The following is a 24,470-nucleotide window of genomic DNA, read 5'->3' on the forward strand; positions in this document are numbered from 1 at the left end:
GTCAAATTTTGGCCAAATGCGATGAGAGTTTCTTAGTCAAATTGCGGAAAATGCATGTTAATATATCTCCATTACTAGTGTACAAAATAGCTTATAAATTATGCATTGAACTTTCTTACCTAGGAAACTATTCACTGACCAATTCAAGGTAATAATATAGTGTAGCAGGGGTTGATTGTAGGATACCATATTTAAATGAAGATCTACTTTGCTACAATAGAGGTCTCAGAAACCTTAGAAATGTAGGACTACATATAATCCCAGCCATTCTCTGCCATCAAGTATAGTGACTCTCACAGATATTCGTATAGCCTGTTCTTAGGCATGTTCAGCCATGTAGATTCCACATATTCTGTAAATAATCTCTTTTAGTGCTAAAATGTAGTTAGAAAGTTGTTTCTAATATTTAAGATGTTTTTTTCCCTTGCCATAAAGAAAATAGATTAATACTTATTCTGTTATTGATGTCATGGAGACTAACCACTGGTTACCATACTTTTATGACAATTTTTTACACATTTAATGTCACCCATCTTTCTCTACATCTTTGCTTCCAATGCAGAAAAAATCCATTTTTTCAACTCTACTTTATGGGCCTTATTTACTAACCCTCTCACCACTTGTTCACCTCTCCAATTTATCCTAATCCTTTTTGGGATTGAGATTGGTATTCAAATACAGAAGCACTGTGTTCCAAATTAGACCATATTCAGTTCCAAGGACAGAGTATCTCACCTACATACTAAATTTCTGTTGATATCTCCTAGAACAATTGCTGGTTTTCTTTTGGAAAGAGTGTTAAGTGAAAGCACTCTCTATCCCTATTACGATGTTAATTAAAACATTCAATAAGCTCACATCCAGGTCTGACACAGTCAAGAGACAACTTTGAAACTATTTTGAGTGTGAGCTTTCAACATTTACCTAACAAAAATATCATTTCACCAAGTATTTCTTAATTTCCATTTGAGAATAACACTCATGTTATATCTATATATATCTATATATGTATCTATAGATAGATATTAAATCAAACTGTATTAACAGTCTTAATTTAAGTTATGTCATACTTACAAGTTAACCTCTATCCATTAGGCTGGGTATTCCATCTATAAAATAGAAGAGCCAGACTTGACCTGTATTGTAGAAGTCCACACTGGCTGATTTAATCCGCCTATTGCCCTCTGGATAAATACAAAGTGAGAACTTCATAATTTGTTCCATTGTCAAAGCTCCAGTCCTGTTCTCCTCACCTGTCTCTGGGGAATATTAAGAGGTGATATGGAGCAGCAGGAAGGGACGGTGAGGCAGAAACTACAGGGTGACAACAAACCAAGCAGGGACAGTGGCCTCACTGACTTGGGTGCAGTGTCCCGGACTCCCCCAAGGCAGGGCAGGTCTGGTTACACCCCTCAGGGTCAGCCACAGGTCAGTGATTGCCAGGCAAGCCCATGGTGATGGGACAGGTCCAAGATCAAGCCGGGAAGTCAATTCAGCAGGTGAAGGTCAACATCAGCCAAGCAGAAGGTTGGGCACAGGCATACCTATGATATAGCTTAGGCACGGGCTGAAGATGGAGACCTTGACCATAAAAATGCACCTGCCAAGTGAAGGGGGAAGCCCTTATGTGACTCTCTCCCACAGCTCTCTCCCTCCTGAGTTTGACCCAGCACTACATCGGAATCACAGAATGTCGGGGATTGAAAGGGACCTCGAAAGATCATCTGGTCCAATCCCCCTGCCGGAGTAGGAACACCCAGATGAGGTTACACAGGAAGGTGTTCAGGTGGGTTTTGAATGTCTCCGGAGTAGGAGACTCCACAACCCCCTGGGCAGCCTGTTCCAGTGTCTGTCACCCTTGCTGAGAAGAAGTTTCTTCTCATATTCAAGTGGAACCTCTTGTGCTCCAGTTTGCACCCATTACCCCTTGTCCTATCATTGGTTGTCACTGAGAAGAGCCTGGCTCCATCCTCATGACACTCATCCTTTGTATATTAATAAACATTAATGAGGTCAATGATGATGGCATCTCAGAGCTGGCCTTTCTCACCCACCTGTGCTGACAGGCAGCCAGGTGCCTCCGAGGGGTGTAAGAAGTTGCAGATTCTCTTGGTGCACTCAGGGCCCTGACAATGGCTGGCTTTTGCCAACTTATTTCCTTCCTCTTCCCCTTATTTTTTGAATCTCATTGTACAATGTGTAGATTGAAAATGGAGTTTTCACTGAAACCATTCTGATCTAGTTTGAATGCAGCCATGGCACCTTAACTTTACAGTCTTCTGAAGTCAGAGGCTTCAAGAACAGATTCCCCACAGGTAGCTTGCACTGGTAGTGCTTATCCACTTGCCCATATTTCCATAGGTTGGTACACACATAACTACATTCACACTGGATGGACTATTATACTTCTATTATCCAAGTATGGTGATGCAGCTGTAACATGTAAAAAAACCCTCTATTTCAAAGTTTTAGGTTTTTTTTTCCAAGTTACCTCTTGTCTGCAACTCATCTTGTAAGGAAGGGAAGTATCAGGCTGCTTCAGTCTCTAGACAGATAATATAAACAGAGAGGTTGTAAGTGTTCTTAAGAACAATTAAACAAATTTTGTAGCCATTAATAATAAATAATCATTGAATTGGTAAGAATAGAAGATCTAGTCTATTCAAGCACTATTTTTAAATGATCACAGTTCTCACAGCTTGGTATTGGACTGACTGCTTTGCCTTTGCATATCAACAGTTTTGGAGGCAATAACACTGTTTTAGCCAGAAAAATACCGTATATTTTCATTGGCAGGCATGAAACATTTTTTCACTAAAGATGTAAGGACCATCTTACCAGGCATGGGGTTTAACGCACAAACTAAGATTAACAGTATGACTTTACCATCTGATAAAGTTTGCAAACACATTATATGCTAACCAGCTAGCTGAAGGAGATGCAAAGTACTTGGCCGGATAGAATATATACACACCCTTTGTAGAAACATATAAAATAAACTTCTATTAAAACAGCATTTCTTCAGAATCTGGAGTGGAAGAGGAGTCTGGCTGCCATGATAGAGAGATGCACAGAAAGACGGAGGCGTATGAGGGCTGTCACCTCCTCCAGTGTGGGTGAAGACATTAGTGACAAAAAGTTGTTACCACCTAATGGTTGTTTAATCCTCCATGCAAAACTACCTAGTAGTCTGCTCAGATCCCAGTCCTGCACCAGCCAGGCTGGCTGCAGCACTGCTGCTTCTGCTCTACCTGCCCGTGGAGGTGCAGACAATCCATTTCCAGAGCTATTAGTCAGGCTTTTCACAATTAATACGTCCCCTCCTCCCCATTTCTAAGAAAAAGTGCTTGCTGGGGAATTGCAGCTTTGCCTCATTCTTTCTTCCTGTTCTGCCATGAGTCTTAGTGACGGGCTGAAATAATGTCAGGCGTCCTGATAATAAGAAATGCTTATTTCCTTGCCACTGTGAAGTAAAACAATAAGTTGCTCTAAGATAATATTTGCCTCCAACCACACTTAGAGAATTCACTGAATTTCCACTGAGAGGCTAAACTAATGCTTTAAACTCAGATCCATGGGTTATTTATAGATCCTCTGCTGGCTGGTGATAATGATCCTCCTCAGGCTTAAGTCACAGGGAGAATAATCCCCTGAATTCTAGACCTTTTCTTAATCATTCATGTATTTTTGTATTGTGGGAGGGGAGCTACGTCCTACCTGCGTGCTTGGATGCTATTAACAAAACACCTCAAACGGTGCATTGTATTTTTCCAAAGAGAGAACAGGGACCTGTAGTACTTTGGCTCCTGCAAACATAATCCCAAGAAAATGCACAAGCAGCGGGTTCTATCTTAAGAACATACTTGCTCAGAACCACCATTACTGTCTTCCACATGCCCACAGATGCAGCCGTCCAGAGTAGTTGTCCCAACAGTTAAGCAGGTATGTTGTCTGAGGTATTCAACACTGTAGAATACTAAAATAATAAATTTCCTGGTTTTTTTTAAAGTAATTTGGACAGTAGCAAGCACTAACCAGATAATAGGAAGGATTGCTTGTCATTCAGAAAGAAACAGGCACAGATGCTTCTTTTTCTCTAACGTGCCTTTGGGAAGAAAGAAACAGGCAAATACAAGCACAGGGGCTTATAGTCTTCACAAGGGAGGGACGAAGAAGCTTTTGCTCTACAGCTTCTTTTGCTGGCCCCACTCAAGTCTCGCCCACAGTGTCCCTGCTAACAGAGCAGTGCAGGGTGACACAGTCGCAGGACACAGGACACAGGAGGGCAAATGGCAGAGGGGGTGCTGGCTGCGTCCCACCGCCATACCAGCACGCATACGGCTGCTGTGGCTTCAGCCTTCACTCTGGGCCATTATTTTATTTCCTTCAGAAAATTTTACCCAGTTTTCTGCATATGTAAGTGTGGGAAGTGAAAAAACATTCAATGAAGGTTTTGAAGGAGATGGAAAGATTTGAAAAATTATTGGCATTACAGATTCCCCACCAGCAATTCCATTGTGAGAATGCTGTGAGAAAGCAAATGGTAGTTTGCCCTCACTTTCTATGCTTCCAAGTCTTGCTGAGAGTTACAGTTGGGAAGTAATATCATAATAAAGTCAGTAAAGATAGTCTTATACTGTTCTGCAATAAAAGAAGGGTAAAGACATTGCTAGAGAATCAGGTCCTATGCTAAAGTTAGGAAACAAAGTGTGTTTAGTTAATTGACCAGAGATTAATCATGCCAAAAGCAAACAAATGTACTGAAAACCAGATCAGCAAATGGAGACTGAGAGATCCTGCAAAATCCCCAGATCTCACAGTGTGCAGAGGAAGCCGAGAAAGGTAAATTGTCAGGTAATACTGCAAAGTATTAATGCCACAAAAACAAAGAATGCAGCAGGAAGTACAGATGCTGATCTGCCTTGTGCAGGACTGCCTCTGCAGCACAATGAGCCTCTGAGGGTACAGAAAGAACTCTGTCAAATGTTCTTGTCTTTTAAGGGGAAAGCTTTTTGGGGTGCAGTTGGTTGGGGCAGACGAGTTTCATGGACATCAGCAATCTGTGCCTTCTAGCGTTTGTCATTTTCTCTAGTTGTGACCACCCCAAATTCTGTAATCACACGATTGGTGACAGAGTGTTACTTGCACAACCAAGAGCTGCTAGAATGCATCTCCACTCAGGAAAATACGTTTAAAATAAATTTCTAATAGACCATGCCAGCCATACAAGAACAGATAAAAAGTTCTCATGAGATTCCTTTAGAGAAACATCTTACTAAGGAACTTGAGGAAAAAATCTCTTAGGGAAAACTCTTTAAAATTGCATTTAAAATCAGAATCTTTTACTACCAGATAAAAATACAAAGATCAAAGTACTGTTTGCCTGATTTGCTCATAGGAAGAGTACCTACTGAAATTTCTCTATAGTCTCCCACAAGAGTTGAAAATACACATATTCCAAATGTTGAGGAAACCAATCCGTTATTCTGCTTCAGTATTTTGAGCAATGGGAGGTCAGAAAGAACAAGCGTGGCTGTGTGCACAGTGTGGACAAACTCTCAGAAGAACAAGTGCAGGCTGCAAAGTCAGGAAGTACCAGTGAAGCTCTCCTATATTTATACAGTCCTAAAATTACATTCGGCCCTTTGAAGGCAACCGTGAAGGTGATGTGGCCCATGGTGAAAATGAGTTTGACACCCCTGCTCTAAGGTACCAGCCCAGCTTCAGCCCAGCCCCCCTGTATGCAGGTGCTGTGACCCATGTGTTCCATCAGGCAGCCTTACTCTGGTTTTTACCCCGAGAAGCAGGGAAGAGCCTGGGTTGTGAATTGGGGTGCTTTCTGGGACCCCCACTGTAGGTGCTGCAGGGTGCGAGGGGAGGTGTGTCCCCCTGCCAGGGCAGCCTTGGGGCAGATGGAGGACGTTCAGGTGCTCTGTGGTGACAGCATGCAACCCTTCCAGCTTTGTAATGTGTCCTTAGCAACAGCCTTTGTGCAACCTTAAAACTCAAGGAAATTTAGCTCAGTTTCTGTATGGAAAGCTGAAGCCCCACCTATGACGCAGAGAATAATTCCTGGAGAAATTTAAACCCTTCGGCCACAGGATGGGGAAGACAACCAGGACTTTTCAAAGAAGAAGAAGAAATTTTATTTATTTATTTTATTTATTTTTTAAAATACCAAACAACATTTTCTCAGTGTTCCACTCTGGGAAGCTGCAAAATGAAATTTTCACAGCGAAGAACCCCATTAACCTTACACCTAGGCTATGTTAGCAGTTCCAATTTAATAGAATTATAAACAGTTGAAAATGGATTCTTCTGATAAGAACTGTTGGATGTTCTTAATATAGGTGTTGATTTCAATCTGCTTCTTGCAGAATGGGAGATGGTGGTTTCCAACGGGAATTACGTTAAAGAACAGAGAACAGGAAGAGTATTTAAAATAACTAAATCATGCATACTGACAGTTTTTGAGGAGGTGATCCGTTATAAATACTTTGTAGAGACTACACAGTACAGGAGTGTATGGATATGCCTCTGAGTTGACCAGAAACTTGTGCTTAGCAATGAATGTTACACAATAAAATGAAAAAAAAACCCCACAGAACTATTTGTAACCATGTTTGCTGTGTCTGCGTTACTTTCTTGAGTGTGCTGGTAGTAAATCACATAGGCAGCTGCCTCCTTTGATTTCAAAGAACTAAGCCAGTAGCAATACAGTGAACACAAAGGATATTATTTGGTCACAGTTTTGCAAAGCACTTGCTAATAAATAAATAAATAAAATGACATTTTGTTAGAATTATTCAAATGAGCCTACAGAACAACACCTACCACAGTAGTTAATTAAGGAGAATTAATGACATAATCTCTCTGTGTTTACTTCTTCAGAACAATTACTTCAGGCAGGAAATCTTTAGATAAAAACCCCTAATGATGCTAAGGCTCCTATCTAACCTCCTTCCCGAAAACATTACAGTAATGATGACAAATCCTTTCCTTTCGTATCATAATAATGTTCAGTCTTCATATGTGGTTCAATAAGAACAATAGATTATTTGGCCTCCTTCTTTCTGATTTTAAATTTTAACTGGTAATTAACTTATGAGAAGTTTACAACAATGTTTTTCTTCTTACATTGCTGTAGTTTTTATTTTTTCTGAACTTGCAACAACTAACAGATGCATTTTTTAAAAGGCCAGCAAATTCACAGCTTCTGGGGTACAGCAAATGAGGGAATCTGCATGTGCTTTTTTCTTTTGTAGATGGCAAAGAAAACAATATGAACCTACAAGATACAATCAGAAGGAAGAGGCCAGGTTAGAAGGAAAAAAGTACAGCTATAGTGCTAAGACCCTGTTTCTCACTGGTTTAGTGAAAGTTGTTTTGGACCCTGTTGTCCCTTAAACTAACCTCGGGGTGCCTCCGTGACAGTGCTCTCACCTCATCCCAGTTGCATACCAGGCACAGCCTTTCTGGGAAGGAAATGGGTATTTTGCTCAGAGGTGAACCTACACACTGATGGGGGGTCCTCAGTCATGACTGGTAGGTCAGAGCTGGGAGTTTTCACCACATGCACCAGCTTGGCAGAGGAGACATCACCTCTAACTCCCAGGCAGACCCACATTGAAGCAAGTGTGTCTTGAGAGCAGTAAGACTGGTAATGCCACCAAAAGGCCATGTCAAGGTCCCAGGCTGGGATTGTTTGTTTAGCAGACAGATCAACAACCCAGCTGGCTAATGTCCAGCATGCAGCTTCCCAGCCCTTCCCAAGATCCCTGCCCCCATCATCACTCTTCTCATCTTGTCTCTCAGTTCTGCAGGAGGTGCACCCCTGGAAGGGATGCCAGATCACCACATCAGCAGCTCACTGCTCTGCTGGTGTGCGCTATCTCCTCATCCCTTGCTCTCCCTGCCTTTTTCCAGTATGTCAGCATCAACCTCCTCCATCTCCAGACCTTGCATCTGACCAAGGATGCCCAGGGCTCTGGAGGTAGAGAGGGGATGGTGAGAGGTGTAGCAGCAAGTGGCAAAGAAGGAATCATGAAGAAAATTGAGAACAAATATTAAAAAAAAGTAAAATCAGCCTTCAGGCGGGTTATATGATTGCAGATAGTTATGCCAAATCCGTAATTTCTGTCATTGTCATCAGAGCCCTGTCAGAGCCTATCCTCATTGATTTCAGTGGGCTTTGGTATGTATCAGGAATAAATACAAAGTATTAAAAAAAGCTTATTTAAAAGAGTGGCAACTCTAGGGGTTTGGCCAGTCAAAAGCCATCTTGGTGCTTGAATGATGCACCCTGCTCAAAATCCACCTGCATCACTGTTGGGCTATTTGTGTTCAGAGGATGTGTCTGTGGATGACAGTGACAAAGAGAAATACATCTAGAGGACACCACTTGATTTAGAGCTTGGACAGGGCTGCTCCCTGCCAGCCAGCGCTGACTCTGGACTGACACAGATGTTCATTCTAGATTGAAGGACTAAGCTGGCACATACAGTGCAGTAGGCCAAAACAGAGTGGGGTTTGCTTTTTTTGTGGAAATGTGGGTTCTTTGAGTTTGTTAAGGGGCCAAGGATTATCAGGCTTTGGGCTTTTTCTTTGTTCCTTTTTAGCTGTGCGTTGTGAAATAATTTTCTTATATGTATCCATGTGAACGCAAGCTATGTATATATACACAGAAACTAAGTATAGATCTAAAACTATGCATGTGCATACATATAAAAACTTAATTAAGAATATAACTTTTTATATACCAAGTTGTGCAAAAAGCATAGCTACACACTTATCATACTTATCGTAAAGAATCCATGAAATCAATAAGACTTCTCCCAGCAGTAGCAAATGCATTTTGACAGTTTAGAGTACAGGTTGGATTTTTTGTTCTGAGCCCAAATCCAGGCACCTGCTCTTTGTCAGAAAGCTCCTGCGTGTCTGGTATCTCTGGAGGAGCTGCTTAAGGGAGCAGTAAACTACCTGAACATTTGCTCCTGCTTTTCCTGACTTGTATGAGCTGCTGCTTTGTAAGGTTACTTGTGGGGTTTGCTTTTGGAAATGCTAGTGCTAACATACGCAGTTCTCCTTTTTGCTAAGTCTGCAAAAGCAATGACCATTATGGTCGAAGTCAAAGGAATACTGTCAATTTACGAGACACCCAGTTCCTTAAGGAATTTTAAGTCATACTTGCAAAATCTGGTGAGAGCAGAGATGTTTACATTGCAGTCAATACTGCAAACAGTTTCCATAATAAGTCCGATTTTCAGTTTCTCTCCTTCTTTGTCCCCTGTAAATGTAAATTTAATAATAATAAAATGTAAACTCTGTAAAAATGCTTCAAAGCAAAAATCTAAAAACTTTCAGCGTTTCCTAAAACTTCTGTCACATCTTGCCTTCTGGTAGCATCTCTAAGGGAAATTTGCTTTAGTAACTTACTGTGCATCCTACTGTGGTTAGGAAATGTAGCTGTAGATTTTCGAACAGCTTTTCTACCATTTGGACTCCTGGCAAATTTGGTGTGTGTTGGCATTTGTCTGAAAAGCCTAGATTTGTTTTCTTGACTCACAAAATAGTAAAAGGTTGTATTTCCTTAGCTAACTATTTGGTGTTTTAGGAAGAATCTGTTAATATTTGTCACATTGCTGTCACATTAGGCACAATGTGGTATTGTCTAAAGCACAAAGAAAATCTAGCTGGAGAAAATAACGTGATTTACTCTCATGTGTTACAGGTAGATGTGTTCATGAGAATTCACAAATGTTTCTGAAGAATACTTGAGAAAGAAGAAGGCCTGAACACAGGTGAGAGAAAACAACTCACAGACACACACCCCTCACAAACTACCCGGCTTAGTGCTGTGCTGGGTTCAGACACTGGGGAATGTTGGAGCTGCTGGAGAGAGTCCAATTCAAGCAGGTTTTCAGACAGACTTTGCTTTATGTCCTTCCAGCCCTGGGCAATGAGCTTGTGGTCAGAGAGGTTCCCCTTCACCTGCTGCCATAACAGGGGTAAAGCCATTTTCACCGCTGCCAGAAACAGCATCCAGCATTTGAGATAACAGCTTACGGAACAGCACAGAAGCGGTTATCAGTGTCGTGGTTTTAATGCCAACAGTTTAAATCTTTCCCCCTTAGTTCAAGGATATTTGCTGGTGATAACTGTTCAAGGATGGCTTAGGACCTTCAGGTAGACAGAGAGGACACAGTGTTCAAACAGAAAATGTTGAGCTATCATTTTCCAGCTACACACGAGAAAGAACAATTGCAGACAGATGATTTTTTGAAGGCAAAAACCAACTTAGTCTTGCGCAGTGGCAAAAAGCAGAACTGTACAGTCAGAATACAAGCAGTTTATAAAAGCTACATAGTTTATCAAATGCAAATATGAGAAATGACTTGCTTATAAATTACTTGTTGCTTGTAAATATAATTTGTGAAGTATTTATTGGATAAAATCATCTGACGCTAAGGTTATGATCTGCATATTAGCAAAGACATTCAGATTATTGCTGTTACCACTGGCCAGTTTTAATAATAATATTTTATTAAAACTAATATATTTATTCATTCTGCTTTGTGAACTACACAGGCTAAGGGAGATAGTGCTGATTACACTGCAAATGTGTCAGGAATATTTCGTTTGGGCCTCTGGAGAATATTAAGGGAATGCACCCTGCCTCCATTGATATCATGGTCAAAACCTTCAGTAATTTCACTGAGAAGAGGACCAAGACTCGCATGTGCTGCTCTGTACTGCTGGGTCAGTCTCTGAGGCGAGGGCTTGGACCTCTCCATGGGTCAGTCCAGAGGGGTCCACAGCCACTCCTGACTCCTCATTGATTAATTCACTGAACACAGTACGTCTTGAAATGGTTCCTCATCTATTTCTAATGCTGCTTGTTATTTTAATGACATTTTTGAAGTCACCTTGCTCGTCCTTAAATGTTGTAAGGCTTGAAGTTAAGAAGCTCTGCCACCCTGGGGGAGCATTTCCAGGAGGCAGAGAAGCATCCAGGCTAAGGCTTTTTGTAAGCTGCAGCATCTTCCCAGTGTGACACCATTGCCTTTACATGTGGAGGTATCCACGGTGAATTAAGACACTTTGTCAATGCTCCGCCTATATTTTTTCCGTTTGATCCTGGAAGATGCTCAGAAGACCTGAAATATGCCTATTACAGCAGGCGCCTCACCTGCTGACAGGAGCAGGCGCTGCTCTAGTTGAGCGTGGTCACCTCTGTGGCCTCACCGGGGTACCACACAAGCACCTCTCCCAAAAAAACTGGAACCAGCTGACACTATAGATGTATAATGTGTCAGAGTTTCTCCTAGGCAACTTCCAAAGCCCTGGGCCACACAGGGCACAGGAATTTCAAGCACTGAACATGGATAAGTTGCATTGTGCAATAATTTGTTACACAGATCTACTGTCTCCGGTGTTAAATGGTTCTCCATGAGCCTTGGGAACCTGATTTTGGGAGCCTTGGGTCTGTTTTTCTGTGCCATGATTATTGTCTTTACATAGATACCTTTTTTCCTCCTTCCAGCATGTGTATGATTTCCCTCTTTATCTCCTTTCACCTTTAAATCATTTTCCTAAAACCTGCACTTGCACAATTATGTCACCCCTTAAAATCCATGTTATGTTTGAGCACAGAGAATTCACTGTTGGATTCCTCCCCCCCCCCCTTTTTTTTTAAACCAAAAAACGAACAAGTAATGAAAGGAATAAACCCCCACAAAGTCTTGGTATTATTGTACTACACAGTAACCACTGAGACAGCAAGTGAAAAGTAGCTTCTCCAACAAAAACACTGGAGGAGGGTAAAGGCAATGTAGGTGGATATTTGTCGCTACAAAAGGCTTATTGCACAGAGCTGGTATTAAGCGTGGGGTGGTATCCTGCCTATGTCTTTATACACCCAAACTTCAAGTCTGTGGGAATTTTTGAAGTGTGAAGAACACAGAATCTAAGCCAGAATTATTTGTAAACATGGGATAGATGAGATTTGTATAACGGGCTACTGCATATTTATTAATCCAGGAAAGGAAATAATTACAAAGGAAATTAAAGTTAAAAATAGCAATGAACCGCCAAAAAGACTGTGCTTTCACCTCTTTCTCTGGCAATGGAGTATTACACCCACATGCAGTGTGCCAGTTCATTCTTCTACATAACTAGTAGTGCCAGGAATGGGGTCTTCAGTTTAAAAAAGAAATTTTGCCTGGTAAATACTTCTCATTGTATGTTCAGAAGAGATTTTAGATTGCTTAAACAAAAAGTTTATACAATTTGCCTATACATCTAGCAGAAAATGTCTTCTAATAGTGTGTTTCAGTACAATGCACTTCTTCTGAGAGCAGGAATAACTAAAAATAAGATAAATTTAAGAATGAAAACTAAAGCTAACCTATCATCTGATGACATTTATTACCAGCAGGACACCATAAAATGTAACGTGTTGTTAATAAAGTGATGCTCTAGAGCTATAAGACATGGACGCTGAAGGAATAGACATAACTGCTTGTAGTTCCCCAACCGACAATTATTTATAGGGTTATAGGCACTCAGTAAAATCCACTATAAATCAACGATGTAATTAGACAGAAAAAACAAAAGAGGAGAAAGAGTTGAGATGTAATTCCGCAGTGCTGTATAACACTGTTCCCTGTGGTGCACGTGGTGGCACTGAGGCCACATGAGGGAGCAGGGAGGATGCCCGGGGTCTTGAGGGGCTCCCAAATACGCACTTGAAGCCAGGCACAGGTTCTCAATGGGTTGAGTGAACAGATTGTAGGAAAGCACAACAGGCTAAAGGAAATCTCTGGGATCATAATAACAGCAAGAACTTCCTTAATAGCAACAATTTCCTTCATAGTAAGGAAGTCATAATCCATAACAAAAATTCCAAGAAAGGAAGCAGTAACACAATTGAGCTTCACATGTGCACATCTAACAAGTGATGTGCAGGACAGGGGAGAAAGGTAGGCTTTTAAACTATTAGGTGAACTATTTCGTGAAAAACCTGCCCAGGTGCAACATAAGAGCACTCAGGTGTATTTTAATAATTGCTAAGATGCAGTGATGGGAAATCATGGGATCCCTACCTGTTTGCTTGTTTTTACCTGTCATTTTCTGAAACGAAAAGTAACAATTTTTCATGGAAATAGAATTTTAGTGCTGTCTGAATGCAGTTTTTATAGCTTAATTTTAACAAGCTGTTGGTAAAAGCTTTTGGCTTCAACAAGGTAAACCCTGCACTTGCTGAAATCAGCATTCATTTTACATAGTTTGATGCCTATTTCCTCACAGCATAATCTGCACACGAGAGTTCTGAATGAGATGCATGAGATCTTTTCTGTGAATTTGGCTAAACATGACCTGTTATACAGATTTTATTATCGGTGTTGGTTTACAATCACACTTATTAATCACATCAGAAGAAAAAGTTTATAAAAATGATTGAAGAAACTAAAATAAAAATGAAGATGTTTTGTTAGTAATTTTCATACACCATTCTGATTGCTGATCATAGTGAAAGCTATATTGTCTAGTTCAGAGGAATATAACAGCATAGCCTGTATGTAGGGTAAATTACATTTTCCTTTAGATTTTATTTAGGGATTTAATGAAGAATAGCTTGATCCTTCTACATTTTTCCTATATCCACATAAGATCTCAGTGCACAGATCCAGACACCAAAAAGCTACTCTCAGAGCAAGGAGGGCTTCTTCCAGCTCAGGAGGACCCTGTCTGGAAATCAGTTTTTGGGCACACCATGGGACAGATAACTTCCATTGAATGACTCACAACCTTCAATGAAGCTCCTTGGTTAAGGCACCTTTGGAAGCAAAGAAGACACTGTGAGTACTGAAAGGTCAAGTATGGAATAAATTAATTCTGTAATTGGTAATAAGTGATGTCCAGATCTGGCAAATTATGTATTCAATACAAATTATTAATATTTGTTTGTTTTCTGAATAGAATGTCAGTGATTTTATCCTCAGGTGAAAAGAAGCAAAGAGTTTAAGATTTTGCCACCAAGCTAAAGGACGTGGGTGTTTCTGACCCATGAGCTGCTGACTACCAGCTTATGTTATAGTGAGTTTTTGTCGTGTCACAAATATTTTGGATAAGGACTATTTATATTTACTTATGTCTAAGCTCAGTGTTTGTTTTAATGTAATTTAGAGTGAGCTCCTATAGTAAACACTTACATTATTTAAAGAAAGGGTAACAAACCACTACCTGAGTTTATACACTCTCAGCTCCAGCAACTTCAAAGCACTCACTGAAGCGCAACTGAAAACAGAATTTAGTTTCATAATATACAGGGCAGTAGCAACATACTTTTTTCCATTTGTTTGTGATCATTTCCTTAGAGCTCGGAGAACGAGGGCAATATTTTAAGTTTTGAGGTGGTTACCATGCTGCTCTTGGTGCGCAGCAGCCACAGCACAGCCTCACGTGCGAGTCGCCCGTGTCTGCGCTTCGCAGGCTCCTGTGATGACGAGCACAGCATCAGGAGAACAATTTCCCGACAGTATTGTAAGAGAGCTCCCTGCAAGAGGATTGCCGGCCGAAGACTTTTCAATCTGATAAAGACTGAAGGGGCTCTTTACGGTTTTCTGATTAAATGAATTGTCTCATAAAGTAACCGATGCCGGTGAATCAGCTTCTAACTCTGCGATGGTGAATGCCTGATTCTGCTTACTGGCACTGTCAGGGGGTCTGTTTGTTGTGGGAGCCTGATTGCTTTTGGGAGTGCAGATGGAGCGTGATGATGGAAGATGGGGGTGAGGACAGGAGTGGCAGAAGGAAGGGAAGACTCTGCGGTCACATCTGCGGCTGATTCCCTGCTGGTTCCCTGCTGGTTCCCTGCTGGTTCCCCACTCTCACACTGCCTGGGGAGGGAGTCCTGGGTCACTGCGAAAGGACATTGCTGGGAATAGTGGGCTGAAAGAGAAACAAGAACCTTGCTACTTAAGTGATGGTATATGGCAGTTTAGTAAGAAGTTGCTGGCTTAATTGCAAGAAGAAAGTAATTGCTGGTAAGGGAGGCCACGTTACTGAAGGAGGAGCCGACACCTGATTCTCAGAGGGGTCTTGCCCGTGAGTTTCCAGGTAATGTCAGCTGGAGCAGTGACCGCTCCATTCCCCTGGAAAATGCCAGAAGTATCCAGGTGCCCTAACAAGGTAAATAGTATAAGGCCAAGAAATGAGTATGAATGTCCGCAGTCACATTTTTGCTTTTGTTAAGTAGTGTCATGTACCCAGCAGCTTCTAGTCCCGTATAAATAAATTCTGGTGACCTCAATGTTACCTTAACTTTGACCCTTGGATGGCATCAAGCAAAGATGAAACATATGAATTAAAAGACTTGGGAGCTTTTAAAACAATGTTCAGATAAGCTTCTTCCACTACAAAACAGAGGAGTTATAAATAATTTAAAGATGGTGTTTTTACTCAGCAACTCCTCTTTCCTTACAAAGAAAGACTTGGAGTTTTAGGCATAAAAATAAACATTCTGAGGCAAATGGGAATGTCACCTGATATAAAATAAGTTAAAGCATAGAGGACAGGATTATAATTTTCCTTAACTTGCAAGTTATATGACAAGACAACATTTATAAAATCTCTTTTCAATTCCCATGTTGATAGCTACAGATGCAACATCACACACTGCAAGGAATTAAGCAGGAATGATTCTCTGTTTTCTGGACCATGAGAAAAATTTGGACAAGCTTGAAAAGTTATACCCCAGGGACACCATTCAAGCCAGGGCCATTTGTGCTGTGTGCCTGTACGCGACACCATCAGAAGCCGCCTGTTTCCCCTGGAAAAGCAAATGAGCCTCCAATATGTTAGAGCATGGATGAGACGAAAAGAACCTCTTGACTTAGCTACCCCTGCCCTGAAATTTGAATCTAAGTATTACAGTCATTGTTTTGCTCTACTTTTAAGGTATTGAATCATATTACACTGATTTATGTGTCATCTGTTAAGCCCAATACACCTTGAGAACGGCTTGATGTGTCTGAATAATTTACTTCATTACAGAATGCAAAGGTGATTAATGAACTCCTTTCTCTTGTTAGCTGAGTGGTTTTGTTTATGTGGATAACATATCTCTAAGCTTTGATTATTTATGTGCCCTTTTAAAAGCAATTTCTACAAATGAATTTCAAATGTCCAATATATTTTATTGCCTGGCATCAGTGTACAGAAGTAAGAGCTGAAAGAGGCAATCCAGCAAAGAAAATGAAGGGAAAATTCCTTTAGGAAAAGAGAGAAAGAAGGAAAAGAAAGCAGGAGACAAATACCGGGAGCTAATTTGTGGACACTCCCCCAAAAGGTCATGGAAGGCAATGGAAGGAATGAAACTGGTGATGGAAAGCAGCAACCCAGACAAACATCCCAAAAAATGCGATCTTCAAAAAAGCAGCAGGCAATCAGGCAGGGGTGCTGTGAGAATTCACAAACATCATGTCAGCGCTAACCTACGGCAGCCACCAGCTCTGTTCCGTGTCGCACCCATGCAGCACGCCTGACTCCAAGGAACTGCACAGAAACTTCAGTAAGGGCCCACCTAAAAAGAAAAGCCCAGCACCCAGGGCTTTCCACGGCTTCAGGCTGCGATGCAGCGACCTGCTGGGGTCGTCCATGTGCGAGGTCCCACGCTTTGGTGAGAGCTTGCAAAGACCCAGTTTGTTTTGACTGAGTAAGATGATGGTGGCAAACCACGTTAAAGCCTCAGGTGTAAAGAAAGAGTGATCTGAAAACAGAACATATACAAATCTAAACACAAAATAAGACTGCTGCCGCTAATTGCTAAAATTGCTCTTTGTTATCCGTTCTGGAAATAATTCTTATTATTGCTGCAAAGGGACCAAAGATATTTAAAACAGCAGTGCCACTAGCCATCATAAGACAAAACGAAGCACGCTGTTAGATTGTATGCTGTAAATATGCATGCGTACTAATTTTTTATATAAACACAGTGACATGTTGAACTTAAACTGGCCCTTATTTAAAAATATTGCATGGAATAACTTAAGTTCTTGATTTTATCTGTTCTACAAATAGGCTCAAAGCCTCTGCATTTCTCCCCCACCACTGGAACTGTGATAAGACCCAGAATTTCACTTTCCCCAGCTTTCATATTTCAATCCTGGTCACTTTAAATTGTGTTATTACACTAAGAACAGAAACCATTTCTCTGCCTGCCTTATTTTAGTTGCTCTGGGACATATTCTGCCATGCAATTGATAGAGTTTAAAAATAAATCTAGTTCGGCCTTTTCAAACATAAAAATATTTTCTTGAGAAGAAAGTGCAGGTTTCTTTTACAGAGAAGGTAAATATTAGTGCCCTTTGTGAAACAAATAGGTTCAAAGTAGTAGAGGGGTAAATATTTTTCCTTGTGTTATCTCCATATGTGAGTTTTCTAGCCAGGCCTGTATCAGCATTAAAGCTTTTCTTTCCATCTCTTACACCACACAAAGGCGCACCTTCCCCAAACTCTAGTGCTAGTTTTGAGCTAAAATTTCTTCATGTGACTTAGCTGCATGGTCCTCATTAAAGCCTTCAGGCACCATGTGGATAAAAACATTTGGAAGAGCCTCCTGAGACCTTGAATATCCATCCATCCCCTCCGTGCAGCGGGTCAGAGCATTGCTGCAGTATGTGGCTCTAGCAACAGGAGGGAATTAGGTGGGAAAGGGGGTCTTTAATATTGAAAACCAAAAATATTTGAACAATATTTTTCTTAGTATGCTTAGTATGATGAGAATGTAATAAAAACACACGAAGGATAACCCTCATTAGATAACACCCGCTTTGATGGTAGCTCATCTGCTGTGCGGAGGGTGCCTGGAGCTGCTCTGAGCCCGGCACTGCCCGGCTGTGCTGCTCAGGGCGCCCGGTGCAGCCAGGGCGGTGGTTCACCTCTGCTTTGTCGTGCTGCAAGATCACGATGCTGTTTGAGGGATAATCCTGCTGGTGCCCTTCTGTGTCAGTTTAAGAGCTCATGACAGCTGCCCAGGGGCATCCGTGCCTTTGTGCAGCGACCGGGATCAGCTCGCTCTGCTGATCTGGATGAGAACTATCTCTGCAGGGAAAGCCGTGCAGTCTGCTTGGGCCAACGTGGGGCAGGAGGCAAGAACACGTGGCCTGTAGAGAGGAGCCACAACCCATCTCCTCATCCAGACTCAGTTTCACTTTGGCTCCGGTGAATCCACACAGCCCACAGGCAGGTCTCACTGTCAGGCCAGCGAGAGCAGGATCCTTGGCTTAGGGAGTCCGTACAACCAGCCCTCTAATGCTGGTGCCAAAGGCTGGGTGGCCCTTGCCCTGCTGCCGGCTGAGCTGGGGGAGGCACCTCACGCGGCGATGAGGAACGACACATACAGACGCAGACAGATGCACAGACACAGAGTTCTTGTTAGCAGCAAGAGCTGATCCAGGCAGAGCTGAGCAGAGCTGGGCCAGGCTGAGCTGATCTTTATTAACCATTCTCAATTTATAGGTTTACAGATACAGGGCTGGACCAAGAGGTTCAGGATGTTTTTTCAGAAAATGTTATCCCAAACACACCACACTCATGTTGTGACTGTTTTCAGTCACGTTCCTAGGCATATCTTGCAGGTGGCATTCCGACTCACTCATTCAGGCGCCCAGGCCCAACACTCACACATCATGCTGGAGAGGGTCCAGCGTAGGGCAACGAAGATGATTAAGGGAGTGGAGCACCTCCCTTATGAAGAAAGGCTGAGGGAGCTGGGTCTCTTTAGTTGGGAGAAGAGGAGACTGAGGGGGGACCTTATTAATGTTTATAAATATATAAAGGGTGAGTGCCATGAGGATGGAGCCAGGCTCTTCTCGGTGGCAAACAATGATAGGACAAGGGGTAACGGGATCAAGCTGGAACACAAGAGGTTCCACTTAAATTTGAGAAAAAACTTCTTCTCAGTAAGGGTGACAGAGCACTGGAACAGACTGCCCGGGGGGTTGTGGAGTCTCCTTCTCTGGAGACATTCAAAACCCGCCTGGACATGTTCCTGTGTGACCTCACCTGGGCGTTCCTGCTCCAGCAGGGGGATTGGACTAGATGATCTTTTGAGGTCCCTTCCAATCCCAGACATACTGTGATACTGTGATACTGTGATACTGTGATACATACAGGGATGGTTTTCTGGCCCGAGATATTCTCACTGGCCTGGGCTATCACTCCTTACACTCATAAAAAACATACTTCTATATAACCTGTCCAAGGCTGTATAGCTGGAAATGCACATCCTGCTGTTCCCACATCATGCCGCAGCCTCTGCAGCACTGGGGGCTTCGAAGGAATGTGGAGCTCAGCACCTGTTTTGACAGCGTGCGAGCAGCATGCAGACACGGAAGGAGGTGCACACACAGGCATGCACACCCCATGGTTTTGTTTCCTCCAATATGCTTCTTAAGTCTGTAGGGTGCAGGTGTCAAACTCATCTGTTATACACTCATGTATGTTACACATAAATATTATACAGTCCTAAAATTGCATTTGGCCCTTTGAAGGCAACTGCGAGGCTGATGTGGCTCCTGGTGAAAATGAGTTTGACGGACTTGCTGTAGGGTGCAGGCCTGGATAATTTCAAATCAATCTAAGTGTTCATCATGTTTTAGCACATCTGACAGTCAAGTCATGGCCACGAGTGTGTTCAAAGACGCCTGAAAATCAACTTTTTACCTGCCTGGCTTTTGGGGGTGAGTTTTGTCCACCTGCTTTGGAGGCAGCAAATGAGAAAAATGAACAGCCAGAACACGGGATCACACAGCAGCTCGGCAAACAAAACGCTTCAGTGCCTCTCAGTTAAGGGATGATCAAACTGTGAGCAAACGGGAGAGCGGTGTGTGCCGCGGACTGTCAGGCACAGTCGGTCCGTGCCGGATAACCGGAGGCCGAACCGGAGCCGGGGCCGCTCGGGACGGGACGCGTCAGACCTGGCTGTGGCGGCCGCGGACAGCTCCGTCTCTGCGGGATCCACGGAAACGATCACATTTTAACAGCGATGTTCAGCTACAGACACGGGCACGGCAAGAGAACACCGGCACGGCCCCGCCCTGCACATCTGGCAGCCGCGCTCGGCCAGATGGGGACCCGCCCGCGCATGCGCGGAGCACACCCCCTCCTCGCCCCGCCCCCACACACTCACACACCCGGCGCCGCCTCTCGCGATTGGAGGCACGCACCCTTTCTTCCCGCCCCCTCGGGGAACCACCGCCCTTTCCATTGGTCCCGGGAGCCGGCGGCGCCTCGCGATTGGCTCCGGCGCCGCTGCGGGCTGGCGGCGGTGTGGGCGGGGCGGCCCGGCGTTCGCCGTGAGGTGCGGGAGGGCACGGCCGCTACCGCCGCCACTTCCGGGTCCGTGGTGGAACCGCCGCGGAGGGCAATGGCGTAAGTGCGGGGGGCGCCGGGCGGGGGCGGGCTCGCCGCTCTGCCCAGCCGCCCCTCGGTGCCCGGGGCGGGCGGGGCGGAGGCGTGATCACGTTGCCCGCGGGCTGGGCCCGGTGCGGGGCCGCCTTATGCTGAAGGCGGAGGCTGGTGCGGGGCGGGGGGGGTCAGCCCGGCCGCTGTCGCTGCCCCTGCCAGGCCGCGCCGCGCGCCGTGAGGGTGATGCGAGGGGCGCGAGCCGCCCCCGCCCCGCGAGGAGCCAGTGACCGGCAGCGCGCGGGGGCGGCGCCGGCCTCCGCGTTTGCGGGAGGTGTGTGGGGCGCCCCGCGCGCTGCCGGTCGCACCGTGCGCTCCTTCCCTCCCCCGGCCTGCGCCCCTTCCTTCCCCAGCTCTGCGCCCCTTTCCCGCCGCCCCGTCGCTTTCCGCGGGCGCGCTGCCGGAGGAAGCCCCTCCGCTTTCACGGGTGCCTGTGTTTCCTTTCGCGTGTGGCTTCTGTAGGCGAAGGCCGCGCGGGGCGGGCGTCGGGTCAGTGTCGGCAGCTCAGGCGCCTCAGTTCTGCTTGGCCCGTGAGGAAAGTTTCACTCTGGCTTTCCCGGCGCCTGGGAGGCGATCCCTGCCCGTGCGTGCGGGCCTGCGGGGTTTGACACACAAGCACACACGCTGACTTGACACAAAATGCACCTGCTTTTTGATACGTTTCAGGCTGCAGTGATAACATCATCACACTTCATATTGTCAATTTTAAATATGGTTTGTAAGTATATAAAGGGTGAGTGTCACGAGGATGGAGCCAGGCTCTTCTCAGTGACAACCAATGGTAAGACAAGGGGTAATGGGTGCAAACTGGAACACAAGAGGTTCCACTTAAGTATGAGAGGAAACTTCTTCACAGTGAGGGTAACAGAACACTGGAACAGGCTGCCCAGGGGGGTTGTGGAGCCTCCTCTGGAGGCCTGGATGCCTTCCTGTGTAACCTCATCCAGGTGTTCCTGCTCTGGCAGGGAGGATTGGACTAGATGGTCTTTTGAGGTCCCTTTCAATCCCTGACATTCTGCCATTCTGTGAATATAACATGCTTTAACATGTTAATATGTCGGATGTGTGTTTCAAAGATTAGCATATAACCAATATCCCAGTCATAATCTGTCTGGATTTGTTTCATATCTTAAGACACATCCCAACAGAACCCTTCACTAAACTTTGTGAAAACTTCCAAAGTTGGTAGTTTGCTGCAACAGATGTATCTGTACATATAATTATATCAGCTTTAATATGAAAATGATGATTGTGGCTTTGGGAGTTCTTATCTTGTGTAACATAATTAGTTATTTCTACTTTTCTGCCTTTTTTCATACTGCATACCCGTGCAGTCTTTTTTCGCAGTTTTTGTGTGCAAAACATAATGGCCAGATAAACAATCGACCCAGAAATTTTGGCAACTGAGAAGAAAAACTGGCTTGTCAAAGTATGCTAACAGGTTGTTCAAACGAACGTTGGTAAAAAGTGTGTTTAAGGTCCGATTAGACATTTGTCTCTAAAAGTGGCTGTTCGGGGATGATTGTTTAGGATCATGGCCTGAATTTGCACAGTTTGACAGCAATCATAAACAGTAGATTCTGGTTATGGTGAATTATCGCTGGCTGATTGGATGGTGGTACATGTACATCTAGGGCTTCTATGGGGGAAATTCTCATCCTTGTACACTGAGGTAACTCAGGCCTTTTGGGCAGGCTCTTAGGAAGCTTCAGCCTGTGCACTGTCTATCAGCTGCACTTTGGTGATGGTCCTTTTGTGTAGTTTTATCCTGTGGGAAATAGGCAAGAGTTTACTGCTGTTCATTTGCAGTGTGCAGAGTTATCCTGTGCTTACAGTGGTGTTGAGATATACCACCTTCTCCTAGTTCTTCTTATCTTCTTATGTAACTTCTTACAGCACTTGTTGCTGTGCCAAAATCTTTGGGTTGACTGCAGACTGGGGCAGAATAAAGGCCTGTTTGTAGTTTACTTAAGGATGATGGTATGTGTAGCCACAAGACTTGAGTTTTAGTTTGATGTATGCCAGATTTTTCCCTTTCCCCAAATTGTGGTGATATGTCAGAGGAGAAATTTAGAGTAAGTACTTCTGGAAAAATTAATAAGTGAGGTGTAGAAGACTCATTTTCATAGAGTATTTCAGAGGTACAATGCTGTAGTCAAATTAAAAAAAAAGGGGGAAAGGTCATTGCCTTGCTGTTGAGAGCAGCCCCCAAAACAATATTTTATTTCTAAATAGAGGAGTGTGCATAAAGGAATTTCTTATTTATTCCTACTGTTATGAGCCTTTAGGTTCTGTTGTGTGAGGTTTTTTTGGCTTTGTCCTTTTTTTTTTTTCCTTCTTCAGCATCAAAAGCTGGCAATAGAAGCAGGAAAACAACCTTCTCCCTCGAACAAGTATGAAAGGCAAGGTTAAACAATATATTTTTTTGTTTAAAAAAAATAAAACTAAATTAAAAAATAATCCAAATTTAAATTAGGCATTCCTAGATGAGCAGTTGAGTGATGCAAGGAGAACTGTGCTCGTTGCCATAGCGTGAGTTTGTCTTTAATTTCTTATGTATTAAAACTCATGTCCTGTAAGACTAAAAATAACAAATAAAACTTCTGTTGTCTTGGACACTGATTTAGTAGATTTCTGTTGCAAATAATTTTCCATTTCCCTTTTTTTGTAGATTTTTTTCTGTTTTTTCTCACTGCTCTTGGAAGGGTGTTAAGTTGTTTGGGTTTATTTTATTTTATTTTATTTTATTTTATTTTATTTTATTTTATTTTATTTTATTTTATTTTATTTTATTTTATTTTATTTTATTTTATTTTATTTTATTTTATTTTATTTTATTTTATTTTATTTATTTTTTTTATTTTTTTAACTGTAGTTGCATCTCCAGTGGTTTCTGTTTCTCTGTTAGGTAAAATGAATCTCATCAGGTAGGCTACTCTAAGAATAATTTTTGTTTTGTATTTTACATCTCCTTTTAATGTATTTTAATTTTCTCTTAATTAATTTTTAAGTAAATGTGTTATTTACTAATGTAAGCTACTGTAGTGCAAATTATATTTAACTAAGGCTGTCCACACACTGGTTTAACTGGGAGTGACTCTTCTGTATTCTGTTTTTAGTTCAACTGTTTCCGCTGGAGGTTGTAGCAAGACTTCATTAGTATAATTATACCAGTAGTTTAGTTTGTTTACAGTTTACTGTTATTGTTACCACAAGCACTAGTAGAACGGGGAGAAAACAGACCTGAATCTTAGTTCTTTTCTTGAAAAAAAAGAACTGCTAATCTCTAATTGAGTATAAAGTATGAAGCCAGGGCAACTTGTCAAATGGCAGAATTGCTGTATGGGTGCTGTCACTTATCTTAATTTTTTGCATATGTTTTTTTTGAACAACTTCCCTTCCTTCCTCTTTTCCTTGCTTGCTGATGAAAGAATAGCTGAGCTTCTTAAGCTGTGCTGGGATGGGTTTTAAGTCTTTGAACCTAGTTGGAGTGTTTTGGGAAAGATGGAAAGATTGACAGGTTTGTTTCGTTTTGTTTATTTGTGAAATGTGCCTAAAGTGCATCTGGGTGCTGACAGTGTCACAATTCCTTCAGAGGAAAATTCAGTGGAGTCATGTTTATGTTTGTGAGACTCCTTCCTAGTAGCATTTCATTATCCAAAGCTCCAGTTTCGTAGCACTGGAGATCCCTTGACAGAAACATAGTGAGGGAGTAGGATGTAAATATGCCATTTCTTTTCTCTATGTCATGGATATGTGTCTGTTACTGGAGATGGGGAGCATCCATGTGTATTATCTGTGTTCATTTATTTAGGCTAGGAGATTTACCTCCTGTTGTTTAATCAGTCATTTTGGGTGTAATTGTAACTCTGCTGTCTTGTAATTGCTGTAGAATTCAGTAGTGGAGTATCCTCAGAATCGTTGTTAACCTCTGTTAATATCAATTAACAAATATTTGGTGAATGCTTCGTTTCTGTGAAGATCTGAGGAATATGTCTGAC

The 24,470-nt window shown here is 42.8% G+C and overlaps 1 protein-coding gene across 9 annotated transcripts in view; it reads left to right on the forward strand.

Moving 5' to 3' along the window:
• Nucleotides 1–20,348: 20,348 nt before the first annotated feature.
• The window catches only part of BLTP1 (bridge-like lipid transfer protein family member 1), a 127,195-nt gene continuing 123,073 nt past the window's right edge, over nt 20,349–24,470 (forward strand). For all 9 annotated transcript variants that reach the window (XM_082050684.1, XM_082050681.1, XM_082050685.1 and 6 more), the window contains exon 1: nt 20,349–20,436. The gene's annotated coding sequence lies outside the window, so the exon portion shown is untranslated. The remainder of the gene's footprint in view (nt 20,437–24,470) is intronic.

The sequence above is a fragment of the Streptopelia decaocto genome, assembly GCF_964273445.1.
Source record: "Streptopelia decaocto genome assembly, chromosome: 4".
Taxonomy (NCBI): Eukaryota; Metazoa; Chordata; class Aves; order Columbiformes; family Columbidae; genus Streptopelia; species Streptopelia decaocto.